Source organism: Ursus americanus, chromosome 8, assembly GCF_024610735.1.
Source record: "Ursus americanus isolate L20-20 chromosome 8, mUrsAme1.1.p, whole genome shotgun sequence".
NCBI lineage: Eukaryota > Metazoa > Chordata > Mammalia > Carnivora > Ursidae > Ursus > Ursus americanus.
In genome coordinates this window covers 75,138,031-75,152,167 of record NC_142134.1, presented here as the reverse complement: position 1 = coordinate 75,152,167, position 14,137 = coordinate 75,138,031, and the positions used below count along the sequence as shown (strand labels likewise).

The 14,137-nt window shown below is 41.0% G+C and overlaps 1 long non-coding RNA gene across 2 annotated transcripts; it reads left to right on the top strand.

Annotated features, from left to right (window-relative positions):
* Positions 1-2,188: 2,188 nt before the first annotated feature.
* Positions 2,189-10,521, top strand: LOC148109608 (uncharacterized). 2 transcript variants are annotated; one of them, XR_015725596.1, is made up of 5 exons: positions 2,189-2,608; positions 6,932-7,034; positions 7,568-7,722; positions 7,916-7,982; positions 8,354-10,521. It is a non-coding gene; the product is annotated as an uncharacterized LOC148109608 (long non-coding RNA). The 2 variants fall into 2 exon arrangements; XR_015725595.1 differs by having other exon boundaries at positions 7,916-10,521.
* The last annotated feature ends 3,616 nt before the right edge of the window (positions 10,522-14,137 follow it).

Here is a 14,137-nt window from a genome sequence, read left to right as displayed (position 1 = left end):
GGAAAAACTCCTTTCATGCTGGTCACTTCACTTGGTTTTCTCATTTCTAGTGCATCCAAATAGGCATTTCCAAAAGCCAGGTGGCTTGTGCTGCCCCACACCAGAAGTGATTGCTTTCCCACTGCCTTACTTGAGTAATGCGCTAATAGAAAACCAAGTTATGGATCTCCAGAACCAGGACAATAATAAAATCATAATGATATTGTTAGCAATCTGGCCCCAGTGCTGGTTTCTTCTCCCAGAGAAACAGTGTCACAGAAATACAAAAACTCATCAATCACAAATATCATACAAGAACCAAGCCAACCACCTTAAATTTACACACAGCGTTGTAGGTGAGACTGAATTTCACTGCTGGGGAGCAGTTTCTCTTAGAAAAATCCAATTAGCACACTAATTGATGTTGCTGCCCCTTTCTGAGTAGAGCCTCAGAAGTATGTTCTTATGTGATGTTTACAAGGTCACACAGATAACAAGAGGTAAGACCAAGGTTAAAGCTCAGCTCTGATATCAAGCTCGCACTGCCTCTCTGGAGTTTACAGTTTAAACTTTGGGTATTCAGTACATGGCTGGACTCACGTTTTTCCATGAAGTTGTAAACAAACAAGAAAAACAAATGAATAAATAAATGCATAAGTAGAACAGTAAAACAACCCAGTTAGTCAGCTGAAGTTAACTGGTAAGCCCCTGAGTCTTAAATATAACTCAACCCTTATAACTATGTAGTTGATACACACAGACAATGATGATTATGCAGTGTAAAGAACAAGGAGAGACCGGAAGTCCAAGTTTCCAAGTAATAAATGTCACTATTACACTGACTTTCTATTTGATATGTACTCTTGGGAAATTCCCACTAATAGTGTCATTGTGTTTATTGTCTCCAAACTCTTACATCATATCTGTTAGATTAGTAGATTAGACTTCCTTAGACACTAGACTCCTAATTGAACCACTTCCAAAATGAAACCTCTTTCAGCAAGACTACCAATAAAAACAAATCATGCTGTTACTGTGTGGATTTCTAAAACATGGCCAGTTTTAGGAAAAAAAAATACTGATACCCTTGTAGTAATTTTTATAAATAATTGAGAGCTCAGGCAATTATCTCAAATCTGAAATTTTTACCCAACAAATATTTTTTGAATGTCTGGTCTATGCCAGATGATATTCTACCTTCTGGGTGAGGTATGAGGGTCTGAACAAAAATCCTATGCCCCAATCCTGGAGCCAGATTGCTAGCAACATCGCTGTGATTTAATTATTGTCCTGGTTCTGGAGATCTATAACTTGGTTTTCTAGTAACACATTACTCAAATCCTATGTCAGGGTCTAATTGAAAAAGTTAGACAATAATAAAGAAGAAAAATGCAGAATGTTGTAGATCAACATGAACCAGGGTAGGGGAATAAGGACAACCATGCCGATAACGATGGGACGGTAGTTTGGCTACTTTAATTAGGGTGGTCAAGGAAAACCTTACCATTAAGATGATATTTGGTCAGAGACTGAAGGAGTAAGAAATCAAGCTATATTGATATCTGAGCCAAGAGTGTTTCTGATAAAGGACTCATTGAGTCAGAGTCCTAACATGATGTGCTTGGTATGCTCAAGAAATAACAAGGCAGGGGCGCCTGGCTGGTGCAGTCATTAAGCGTCTGCCTTCAGCTCAGGGCGTGATCCCAGCGTTCTGGGATCGAGCCCCACATCAGGCTTCTCCGCTAGGAGCATGCTTCTTCCTCTCCCACTCCCCCTGCTTGTGTTCCCTCTCTCCCTGGCTGTCTCTGCCAAATAAATAAATAAAATATTTTAAAAAAAGAAAAAGAAAGAAAGAACAAGGCAGTCAGTGTGGTTGGAAGGTGGAGGGAAGGAGAGAATAAGAGGGATGAGCTGGAGTTGGACAGGGAATGATATGAGATCCTTTAAGTCCGTTTAAGTTGATGTTAGGACTTTGGATGCCATTTTGGGCAGAGAAGTAACATGATTTAGTGTTGAAAGGATCACTCTGCTTCTGTGTTAAAAATAGACCACACTGGGCAAGTTGGCAGGAAGAACGCCAGTGTCATCCAGACAAGTGGTGGTGGTGGCTTGAACAAGGACAATAGTGAGTTGGCAAGAAGTGATTGGATTTTAAATATATTGTGAAGGCAGAACCTACAAGCTTTCCTGACAGACCGACCAAAGAGTATAAAAGAGAGATGCTGAGGAGGATGCCAAATGTTCGATCATCTGGAAAAGTGAAGTTGTCATTAACTGAGATGGGAAAGACTGGGGAAGGGAGAGTTTGTTGAGGGAGGAGCGAGATAAAGAAATAAATGTTCTCACAGAGTATTTTGAATTAATGGGTCTAGGTTTAGAAACAGTTTTGTTGAAAATAAGATGGGATTAGTTTATGAGAAGTTTACTTGGAACATGTTGAAGTTCTTCTAAAAGAAGATTCGTTGCAGTAAATTGTGTTTAAGCTAAGATCTAAAGGATAAGTGGCATTCGTGAAACTTAAGGGAGGCAGGTAAGGGTTCTATGGAAAAGTCCAGCACAGCACAGGCCCCGGAGCAGGATGAACCACGGCACATCAAAACACAGTCGCTGCACCACTTGTTATGGAAAGGTAAGTGTATTCCAATGTAGTTACATATTAAGGGATAATGTGAGCATGGGTGAATTTTGTATTTGCTTATGTGTGACTCTGGGACACACTGGTGAACGCAGAAAATCACACCTGGAACACACAAAACGAAACATGCAGCACCTCAAATGTCCACTGGCACTTCAGATGTCCCCTGAGTGCCACAAGCCCCTGCTTTCCCTCTAATTCAAGGTAGCCTTCCTGTCACCACTTTGCAACTGCTCACAATCTGTACCCTTCTGATTCTCCTTCCATGAACACACTCTTGGTCTTTTTCAAGGTCAGGGTCTACTTTTTCTGTAGCATTTATGAGTGTTTTAACCACTTGGCAGGTGTAAAACTGTGTTTCCATTTTTACTAGGTTTCTGTCTTTTTTTTATGTATGTCACAAATGAAATTTTAGAGTCTGCTATGTCCTTGATCCCATAAGTCTCATGGCTTATATTGCATAACATTGCATAGTGCGCGGTGTTTAGGAATGCACATACCACGTTCTGGCAGCTCTGACTGTAATGAAGGAGGCCCAGGGGCTTTGGGAGCACAGAACAGTGTGGGACAAGGATGGAGGGTGGCACAAGAGGAGGAGGGGGAAGATGAGGTGGGGAACTGCAAAGTGAAGGGCCTCCATGTAAGACTACATAAATTTACTGTGGGGTCAATGATAAACTATGAAGGATGGCACAGTTGTATTTGGGAAAGACCACATGGAGTGTGGGGATTAGGTAGAAAGGGAGTGAGATTTTAGTCAAACTCATTGAAGAGCTTGTTTCTTTAATACAGGCTGGGCAAGATGGTGGCTTGGTTAGCGACCACAGAGATGGACAAATCTAAATCAAGTTCTGCTTTCTGGTGCATTCCTAAACTGTCAATCTAGAATATATTCACCATATGTACAAGCATGCAAAGTAGCCAAATAAAAGGGAAAGACCCAGAATGTTACACACTTATATCTGTACATTTGAATAATATTTCCCTTTCATTCCATCCTATTTTTGCACTTAATGCTGTTGAGAAATAATGAGATTATAAATGAAAAAATGGTAATTATAGTAATAATAATAATAACAGATGCACACTGTATACATTTATATCTTTTGAAACTAAACATTCATCTAGATAATAGGGACAATGACAGTACACAGTTATAAGTTTATTATTTGCTAAAACACCTTTAGAGTGCTTATACAAGACTGGCATATGGTAAGTATTATTAGGAATATACTTAACTATTTTTTCAAAATGTTTCATATACATTGCATCAGTCCTCCTTCTTAATGACCTCTGAAAGGGATATTTTTTTTAATGTATTTTTTTTTATTATGTTATGTTAGTCACCATACAGTACATCATTAGTTTTTGATGTAGTGTTCCATGATTCATTGTTTGTGTATAATACCCAGTGGTCCATGCAATACGTGCCCTCCTTACTACCCTTCACTGGGCTAGCCCATCCCCCACGCCCCTTCCCTCTAAAACCTTCACTTTGTTTCCCGGAGTCCATAGTGTCTCCTGGTTCGTCTCCCCCTCTGTTATTTCAATTTTTTGAATGAGGAGGCAGAAGGTCAAGGAGGTTAATCAATTTGTTCAAAGACACTGCTAGGTGACGAGCTAGGTCCTCCAGCAGAGTGTTCAGCCTTCAACCCCAGCTACCACACCTGCTCTATCCCAGGGTGTAGACGGATGAAAACATGAGCCATGCAGGTCAGGTGAAGAGTCTCACTCGCGTGTCCTGACAACCACTCTGCATCCCTCCTAAATTCTCTCAGGCCCCCATCTCCCTGAACAACCCGACTGCAAGCATCCAGTGAGATCTGCAACCCCAAACTCCATGATACCATCTTTAGACTTCGCAAGTCAGACTTTGTTAAGTTCTTCCAGGAAAGGGCCTTCATCCTTTAGCTGGAAACACTGTGCCATGTTAATTAGCACAGAGTAGAATTGGTCATGGAATTAAGATGCTGGAATGGTTAGATTTCAGTCCACATCTTATAAAACCCCAATCACATTCTCACTCATCGAACCCTCACGTAGTTCAGAGAATCAAAGATAACCTCTTTTTAAATTGTTTTTCTTTTTTGTCTTTCTTTCACCTTCAACGAAGGAGTAAATGGGAAATGTTGACAATGCCATCACCTCTTCTTTTGTCTCAGAATCAAGTGTCTGTAAACCTTAGAGAAAGGTCTCAAAGTAGAGATTCAGTATCCAATGCTTCAATCCTAAAGGTGTCTCATTCAAGGGGCAATTACTTTTTGGGAAACTCTCAGGCCTTCTCACCCACTTCATATTCCAAATAATTTCTTCTCCTTTCCTCCTAGAGTGCAACAGAGTATTATGATTCTGTAGACCTGTTACATAAGCAAGTCTGCGTGTAGAAAATAGTTTCATAAGAGCCTAGAGATGGAATGCTGGGAAAATCGTCCAGTCTGAAATACGGGAAGGGGTGATGCTTTGGAAAGATGGCTACAACTTGAGTGCATAGTTTGTCCCTATGATTTTCTCAATAATTCTAGGGAATGCTTACAGACTAATTTCTTCTTCTGCCACAGCATTTTATTATTTGTTGATTATGCTCAGGTAAGTTAATTACTAGTAAGAAGATAATGAAAACACCGAAGCTCGCGGTTAAGTGGAGGCAGCAGTCAAGCACAATAGAGATTTTAAGTGTTTTCATTTCCTTCCATTTTTGAAGACCCCAGAGAGCTATCACCTTCCCCTCCACCTAATGCCTTTGAAATCAGGAATTAATGCAATGGAAAAATCATCAGGCTAAAAGCTGCTTTTTGCCAGGGTGCCAAAGGACACTTTTTCAGTGATTCAGGGATGAAGCTCAGCAAAGTTTTATTTCTTTGATGTGTTTGCTTGATTTATTACTGAAGCTTATGATACTAGGCCTAAGGGGATTCAAGCAGAATTTAACATATACAAATAACTGTCTTTTGAGCCAGAAAAATCCTAAAATCACAGAAAAATGTGTGTGCTGTGCCCGGCATGACAATTGGGGAGCAGAAGATTAGGGAAACGGGGCTGACCTCTCTGTGCTGTTTGGGTCTTGTTCAAAGAATGGCAGACTTGAGTTTGCAGTGGGATCAAGAAAAGGGGTCAGAGGCTGAGAAACCCCTTTGTTTCTGCAGCTTAAGTAAGGGTGTGATGTGGGACAGGACACAGGGCCCTATCAGCCTCTCTCCAATGGGTGACAGGGAGCCATTAGGATATTTTAAAACATGGAGGTGAGGGGCGGGTGATTATATTTATTACTTTAAAGATCACTTTGGATCTTATAAAGATAAATGCACGAAGAAGGAAATGAATCAATAGGGAAAACTGGTTAAAAAGAGTAGTCTAAAAAGAGAAGCCTATAAGGTGTGATGGTTTCCGGGGCTTCTGCAGCACAGTGCCTCAAACTGTGTGGCTTAAACAACAGATATTTATAGTCTCACAGTCAGAGGCCAGAAATTTGAAATCAAGGCAACGGGAAGGCTGTGCTCTCTCAAAAATGTGCTAAGGGAGAGTCTGTTGCTGGCTCTCCGCTGGCTTCTGGTGGTTTGTTGGCAATGCCTGCATTCTGTGATTTGTGGATGCATCACCCTGACTTCTGCCTTCCTGTTGTCTCTTATATGTGTGTCTCTGTCCAAATCTCCCCTTTTTATGAGGACACTGGCCATTTTAGATAAAAGTAAAGGGCTAGCCCCATCCCAGTATCTCCCCACCTTAGTGAATTACATGTGGAACCACTCATTTCCAAATTAGGCCATATTCTAAGGGACTGGGGTTCAGACTTCGATACAGTCACTTTATAGAAATAATTCAGGGGCGCCTGGGTGGCTCAGTCCTTAAGCGTCTGCCTTCAGCTCAGGGCATGATCGCAGAGTCCTGGGATTGAGCCCCACATCAGGCTTCTCCGCTGGGAGCCTGCTTCTTCCTCTCCCACTCCCCCTGCTTGTGTTCCCTCTCTCGCTGGCTCTCTCTCTCTCTGTCAAATAAATAAATAAATCTTTGGGGCACCTGGGTGGCACAGTTGGTTAAGCATCTGCCTTTGGCTCAGGTCATGATCCCAGGGTCCTGGGATCAAATCCCGCATCGGGTTCCCTGCTTGGCGGGGAGTCTGCTTCTCCCTCTGCCTTTCCCCTTGGCTTGTGTTCTCTCTCTCACTCTCTCTAGCTCTCTCCCTCAAATAAATAAATAAATAAAATCTTAAAAAAAAGAAAAGAAAAGAATTCACATACTTTTCTCTGTTTCACCCTCCCTCCCTCCCTCCCCTTCCTGCTTCCCTTTTCCCTTTATTAAATAGTTCTCTTTTCTTGCCAGGCACTGTTCTGAGTGGTAAACAGGACAAAGCCCCATCCTCATGGAGCTGAGGAGTGTAGGCATTATTAACCCTCTTTCCCTGGAGAGAAATAGGTCACAAAGTGTAAGTAACTTCTCCAAAGTCTTGCCTCTAAAAGATCCTGGATGTTTGGGATACCTGGGTGGCTCAGTGGGTAAGTCATCTGACTCTTTTCACAGCTCTGGTCTTGATGTCAGGGTCTGGAACTAAAGCCCCACATTGGGCTTGATACTGGGCATGGAGCCTACTTAAAAGAAAAAAATTAATAAGAAAAAAGAAAAAAAAGAGTTCTGTCTGTGTTCTTTCTCCTTCCCTTTCATTTGCAAAAGGAGACCCTTTGATTCCAGGGATGTCAGGAAACCTGAGTCATTTTCTGAGGGGAAGCATGGGAGGTTGGGTGTTTAGAGTTGGCTCAAGGCATAAGAAAGAGGATAAATAAGTACTTTGATTTCCCTTCCTGGTAGTCAGCTTCTCATCCTTAGAGCAGAGAAGCAAGGACTCTATAGGCTTAACTTTCAAAAGGACTGGAAGGACACACAACAATTTGTGGGGAGGTTGGGAATGGGAATGTGATGTACCCAGGTAATTTGTAATTTTTAATCTATATTCTTTTACAGAACTTATAAAGAACAGGATGCTAAGTGGATACGAAATGATTAGGAACTTCTATGGAATCATCACTATTTTTATACAACAAAAATTATCTTGGGAACTGAAATGGTGAATAAAGATGGAATCTAGAACTTCTGACTGGAGAAGCAGGAAGCATTATGTGTGTACATATACATATGTATACACATACACGGATGTATACATGTGTTCATGTCAGTGTATACATGTACATGTATACATATGTGTATGTGCGCACCTATAAAATTCTGCCATCAATTGTCCTGTGGAAATCTAGGTCCATAGTAAATTTCTACTGAACATTTCTGGATACGTTTCTTCGTTTTTTCTTGCAGCTGACTGGAATCTTTCACCCTTTCCAAGAAAATAGGAAGCGTCAGAGTTGAAGTGGCCCCTGTAGAGGTAGGTGCACCTGCTGTTTTCCCGCGAGAGTTGTTAGGCTTGAGAGCGTGCATGTTGCTGTTGAGGTGAAGGCTACAGGGGGCTTGCTGTGTTGTTCCCAGGACATAACCTCAGTGTGCCTCCAACAGGACCCAGGTAAAGTGCCCCTGCTGACCCGGAAGGCTGACCACGCCTATTGTGATGTGTCCCATTCACCATGTCTTTGCTCTTTCAGAGTTATTTTATCTTCTGACGCACCACCTCTCCCACTACGCCCACCCTACCCCCAGGATGAGATGCAGGCACAAAGGAATGTTCTCACATTCATCCCATCCCTCTGCCTCTGGTTTGCTGTATTTTAACTACATTCCAGCATCTGGTCTCTCCTTTAGGATGAGTTCTTCGTCACGAAGGTTTTACTCTTCTCATATGAATAGAAACCAAGTTATCTCAATGGCTCTCCAGCATGGTTTTAGACTATCTGAAAGCTAAATTTAGATTGAAACTGAGGAAGAAAAAAAGAAAGAACACTGTATAATTTGAGAAATGAGCAGGTGTTTTAAAGTCAGACTAATTTGGGATTGAATCCTGGTCCATCTGCTTGTTAACTGTGAGCATGTTTTAAAATGGAGAAAATATCAAACAAGGTATTTGTGAAAAAAAGATGCAATCATATGTGTTAGGTGCCCAGGAAGGTGGCTAAACCAGCCAATAATATTTAATACAATGTTATTTTTATTATTTAGCCAAGTTAATTAGCTTAATGTCCTGTTCTTAAAGTGACACACATTGGCATTACCAGTGCTGGTTTCCAATTTACCTCCATATGGGGTGAGGGGTCCAGGAGGATGACGATGTGAGGGGAGCTTCAATGCATATGAGAACTTCGAGAAACCGACTTTCCCATAATGAGCACGGTGTGGAGGACTCTCAATTAATCCACCAATTTCAATGTATAGGTCATATGCTAATAAAGAAATTCACTTCCACATTTCATGAAAATCAAATATAAATAATAAATAATAAAATATATATATAACAAATGCTTAATAAATAAAGATAACATTATCCAGAGGGATGATCAGAAAATTCTGAAATAAGCCTGAAGGAAAAATACAATTATGAACATAGATCTGACAATTCTAAACTAAAGGAACATTAGGTTATAAAAAGCTTTTACTCAATAACGCATTATGTATACAAAACTTATCCTTTATAAATAACATTTCACATGAAATGAACCCTTCATGCTCCCAAATACCCTTTAAGGTAGGTATGTAACTGTCATTATTTTACAGTGGAAAAAGGTAAAGCTCACAAAACTTAAAGAACTGAACCACAGTCATCCAAGTAGGAAGTTAAGACAAGAGCACAGGTATTTTGGTTCATGCTTCTATATTTGCCTTACTACATTAGTAAAACTTATTAAGCAGATGTGATTAAAATGTTAAATCAATTATGCTGGACTATTTAGACCTTGAAGATATGAACTATAGCCGATTCGTCCAATATTTTATTCCCAGCTCCCAGCACAATGCCAAGCACATAAGTGCTTAATAAATATTTATTCAATTCATGAAATAATAAAACTGTTTCTGGGTCAGCCTATGCTTCAGAAGTGATCAACATTACCTATAAGTAATGAGCACAATTAGAACACTGATTTTCAAGTGGCCACGGTTTGAGAATCTGTCAATTTAAACTTGTGAAGGAAATGTGTACGTGTGTGTAAACGTGCATGTGTGTGTGTGTGAGTGTGTATGTATGTGTGTCCATGAAAACTGACGACGTTGTAGTGCTGAGGAACTAGTATGAAGGATTAGGTATCATGGAAAAGATTATAAAATATAACTTTAATGTAAATCAAATATTGTTACTACAATCTAATCTTAAAATTATCTTGGGAATTTTGCTCTTCCAGATATCTTACCTATATTTGGGATCAGATAATATTAGAGTAGACATGTGTGGCCTTTAGAGATCATTTAGTCAAGGGGTCAGCAAACTATGTCCCATAGGTCAAGCCGGCCCACTGCCTGCTTTTGTAAATTGGAACACAGCCATGATCATTCTCTTACACAGTGTCTATGGCTCTTTTCACACGAAAATGGTAGAACTGAGTAGTTGCGACAGAGAATATATGGCCCACAAAGCCTATATTTGTAACATCATGGATGGAACTGGAGGGTAGTAGGCTAAGTGAAATAAGTCAGAAAAAGACAAATACCATATGATTTCCCTGATATGTAGAATCTAAAACAAACAAACAAATCAACATTTAAAAAGGCAGAAACAGACCCATATATACAGGTAACAAATTGGTGGTCGCCAGGGAGGGAGGCAGGAGTGGGGATGGGCAGAACGTGTGACGGGGTAGGAGACACAGGCCTCCAGTTACTAATGAATAAGTCCCAGGGATGAAAGGTACAGCATAGGAAATATAGTCAGTGGTATTGTAATAACAGCGAATGGTGACAGGTGGCAGCTACACTTGGAGTGAACACAGCATAACATGTAACGTTGTCCAACCACTATGTTGTACACCTGAAACGAGTGTGCCAACTACGCTTCAGTAAAAAATAAATAAAAATAAATGTTTGCTGACACCTGATTTAGTCTGCACTCTCATTTTGCAGTTGAAAACCCTGCAGTCCTGCTGGATGACAGGACCTGCTCGAGGTTATACAGTCTTAGAGGCGTGTTGGGACTAGAGTTCAGGTCTCTGAACTGCCAGTCCGTACATCTTCCTTTATCACAGTGTATCCCAGGGTCCTATTCTCAAGAGTTACTCTGATTCACGAACAATTTAGTTTTACTTTGTTATAAAATACACTTATTTTATTTCCTATAGATATGGTTTGTATTGTCTATGCAAAGCCCAGCATCTTCCAGCTGCTTTGTAACAGCTGCCACCCAAGAACACCTGGGACCAGAAAACGCCCAGGGGAAGTTGCAACATCATTAACTGGGCTTATAAAAGCTGAGTTGAAAACTGTCATAAAACCATACAAAATTTCATAGAAAATTGATCTTAAAAAGTGAGACCTCAGCAATAACTCAAAGGCCAATTTTATTAAGATTCCAGTTGGATATTTTCTTTCAGAGAGTCCTCCATAAACATGGACAATAGACCTATATTGCTCTATGGGGGGATTTGGGGACTGGAGAGAGAATGGACCTGGACACCCCACCAAAGGAGTAGATATGGGGGAGATTTCAGTGGCTATAAGGACACCAGCACACTCTAGCATACGTCTGAGCCATCTTTCCCTTATGAGGCAAAGAGTGAGAATTGGATTGGCCAATGAAGTTTAATGAGACCAAGGTGGCAGAATGCCTACTGAACCTCTCTGGGAAGTGTACAAATCATGGAAGTATGCCAAATTGCAAACAAGGTGAAAACGAGCCCCAAAAAGTGGAAGAAAGAAGTATGTTATCCTAAACAGGGCAGAGAATCAAGGAAAGTAGTTTAATATTGACGGAAGGAGCCAGGATCCAAAGCCAGGGTTATGAAGCGAAGCAGGATAAGCAATTAGAGGGCCGTGCCCTGGGCGTGATGGCAGCTTCAGGTGCCTGCCCCAGCATAGTGTTTGTGCTGGCTGACTGCACCTAAAGGGCCAGCCAAGTGGATGAAAGTAAGGAAATACCTCTTTCACCAGAGGATGTTCCAGAGAGTTTCTCATTAATGAACAAATCAATGAATCACTTCATAACGGAGTATTTCTGGTAATCGCTACAGATCTGGGTGGGTAGCAGGGACTTTTTGATAACCCAGCGCTGCTTGTGTTGGAGAATTTACCCTTTCCTAAACCATGTTAAAATGCTGTGGCTATCAAACTAGGACCTCCACTACCCATCGACAGGGTGGGCAGATATAATAGAGTATAAGTTGCGAACATCTGATTCAACCCTCTCTAATTAAGTGCGGAAAAAAAGAATTTGTTATTAGGTGACACAAAGAATCTGAGAGTGTCACAGAGACATTCATGCATGAGGATGAATGGCCAGAAACAAAGCCCGAAGATGGCAACAACACATGAGATGTTTTGTGTCAACAGCTACCCTTGCCATGGATCCATTCAAATGGCACCTGCTCCCTTGCATTGCTCTATTCTGGGTGAATCTCCCATGGATGAGTCTGATGGGGTGAATGTAGTACTCATGCCTATTCTCTGGATGCAAGGGAGGCTGGAAAAGGGGATTGCAGAGTAATATCTTGTGGAGGCTGGATTCATTATCTGGTAAATTCTTAGAGCCATCTCAAGAGTCCTCAAAGAATTAGGGTATCCATAAAATCATTCACTACCCTAAGCCAATGACAGGGACAGGGACCCACCTCCTTGGACCTAACATAGATGCAAATCATAGCATATGGGCTGGACTGGGTCAATGAAACTTGGGGAAGTGGTATAGATGTTGAACTATGGTAAATTACTCGCTTAGATCAGGAATCATAAATACCACATGTAGCCTTGTCCTGCTGACTGCATCACTTTGACATGTGACAGAAATACTGAAAGATGGAGCTCATACAGAGGAAACTAAAGCTAAGAAATATAAGAGACAAGGATGTAAAGGCATTAAAAACGACTGCATTTAGTTGTGCCTGAAGCCATATAATCCCTGGATTTTACAATTTCCTGAACTGGCATTCTCATTTTCTTCCTTAAACTAAAAACCTGCAATACTCTTGTTTAGATTTGTGTCCTTACTAAGTGAAATGCCAGATAGGGAGTACCTAGATAAGCGATATTCTTTTCAGGAATGAAAAGAATAGTGTTTTGATATACTTGGACACGTGACTATTTCAGGGAGAAGAGAAACAAGATATGTAAGATACTCACTTTTTTCTTACAGGGACATCATATCACCTCCTGCCTGTCAATTCTTCCAGAGTTTTATAGTTGGTGGCTCAGAACTGTGTGCCTGGGACATGCATTCTAGTGAGTTTAGTTAGGCATATACACACGCACACCAGCACACGGATGGTTTCCTCCTTCTATGTGCCTAGAACACACTGAACCTAATAAGACAAGGTCCCATGTAGGCTGGTTAGCAGGATATCTATGCCAGCCATCCCGATCTCTCTCCCTCTCTCTTCTGTTCTGCACTCATGCTCTCATATCCTCCATTGCACTCCGTTATAGCTAGTTAAGCTAATGCTACCTTTTGCACGTATAAAGAAAGAGGGAAGGGATAGAAAGACAGACAGAGGGAAAGGGCAGTACCTGGAGGTCTGCAGCCTAAGGCACTTCCTCTGGCCCAAGTCACCAGAGAACTCTGCATTAGGATTTTAGGCAAAGGCTCTGCTAAATATAAAATGTAATTTGCTTTTGTTTTCCTCTTCTCCCTTTGTGGATGTTGTTAAATTAAACCAGAGCTGGATGGAAGTTAAAGTGGTAAAGGCAAATTTTATTCAGGACTATTGTAATAGGAAAAAAAGAGAATCCATTATAGAACTGGGCTTCGTTCTGGATAGAACAAGGACAATAAGGATCTGTAGCCAAAAGCGGGGAGGGGCAGTGGATGGAAAATTACTAAGAGGAGACATGAGCTTGGGGTGGGGGATGGTCTGGAGTTCTTGCAAAACCAACTTGACGGGGTTCCTGCTGAAGTCAGGTCAGGACCTTCAGATACAAAGGGTAGGAGATTCCTGCTAAATTGACTTAAAATTCTTGCTAAACCTGGATTTTACCAGGAAGTACAGAGATGGACCCAGAAGAAATTTTAGGGGCCTGACTAAAGTGTGGTCAAAGAAATTTGTCACCATCTTCCTTGGAAACGGACAGAGAAGAGCAGTGGTCACACTGACAAAGCAGAGTTTCAGGAACACTGATGCCCTTTTTCACAGGAGCATCTTTATAAATCTCAGGAATGCAGTGGAAACTGGAAAGTGTGCCCTAGACATTGTGCAAAATATTTTCACCTTTATTATTCAATTTAACTCCTCTGAAAATTCTATTAGGCAGCTTGTTATTTCGGATCTACAACAGAGAAAAATGTGAGTCAAGAGATTGTGGTACCTAATACCAAAGAACATATCAATGGGAGCACCTGTGGTTTGAAATCAGGGTTTTCTGAATCAAAGTTTGCATTTGCTGCCTTATACCTGGTGCCTGGGCTATAACTCAGATGCAAAGGGAATCAACTTTTTTTATTTATTTATTTTTTAGAAG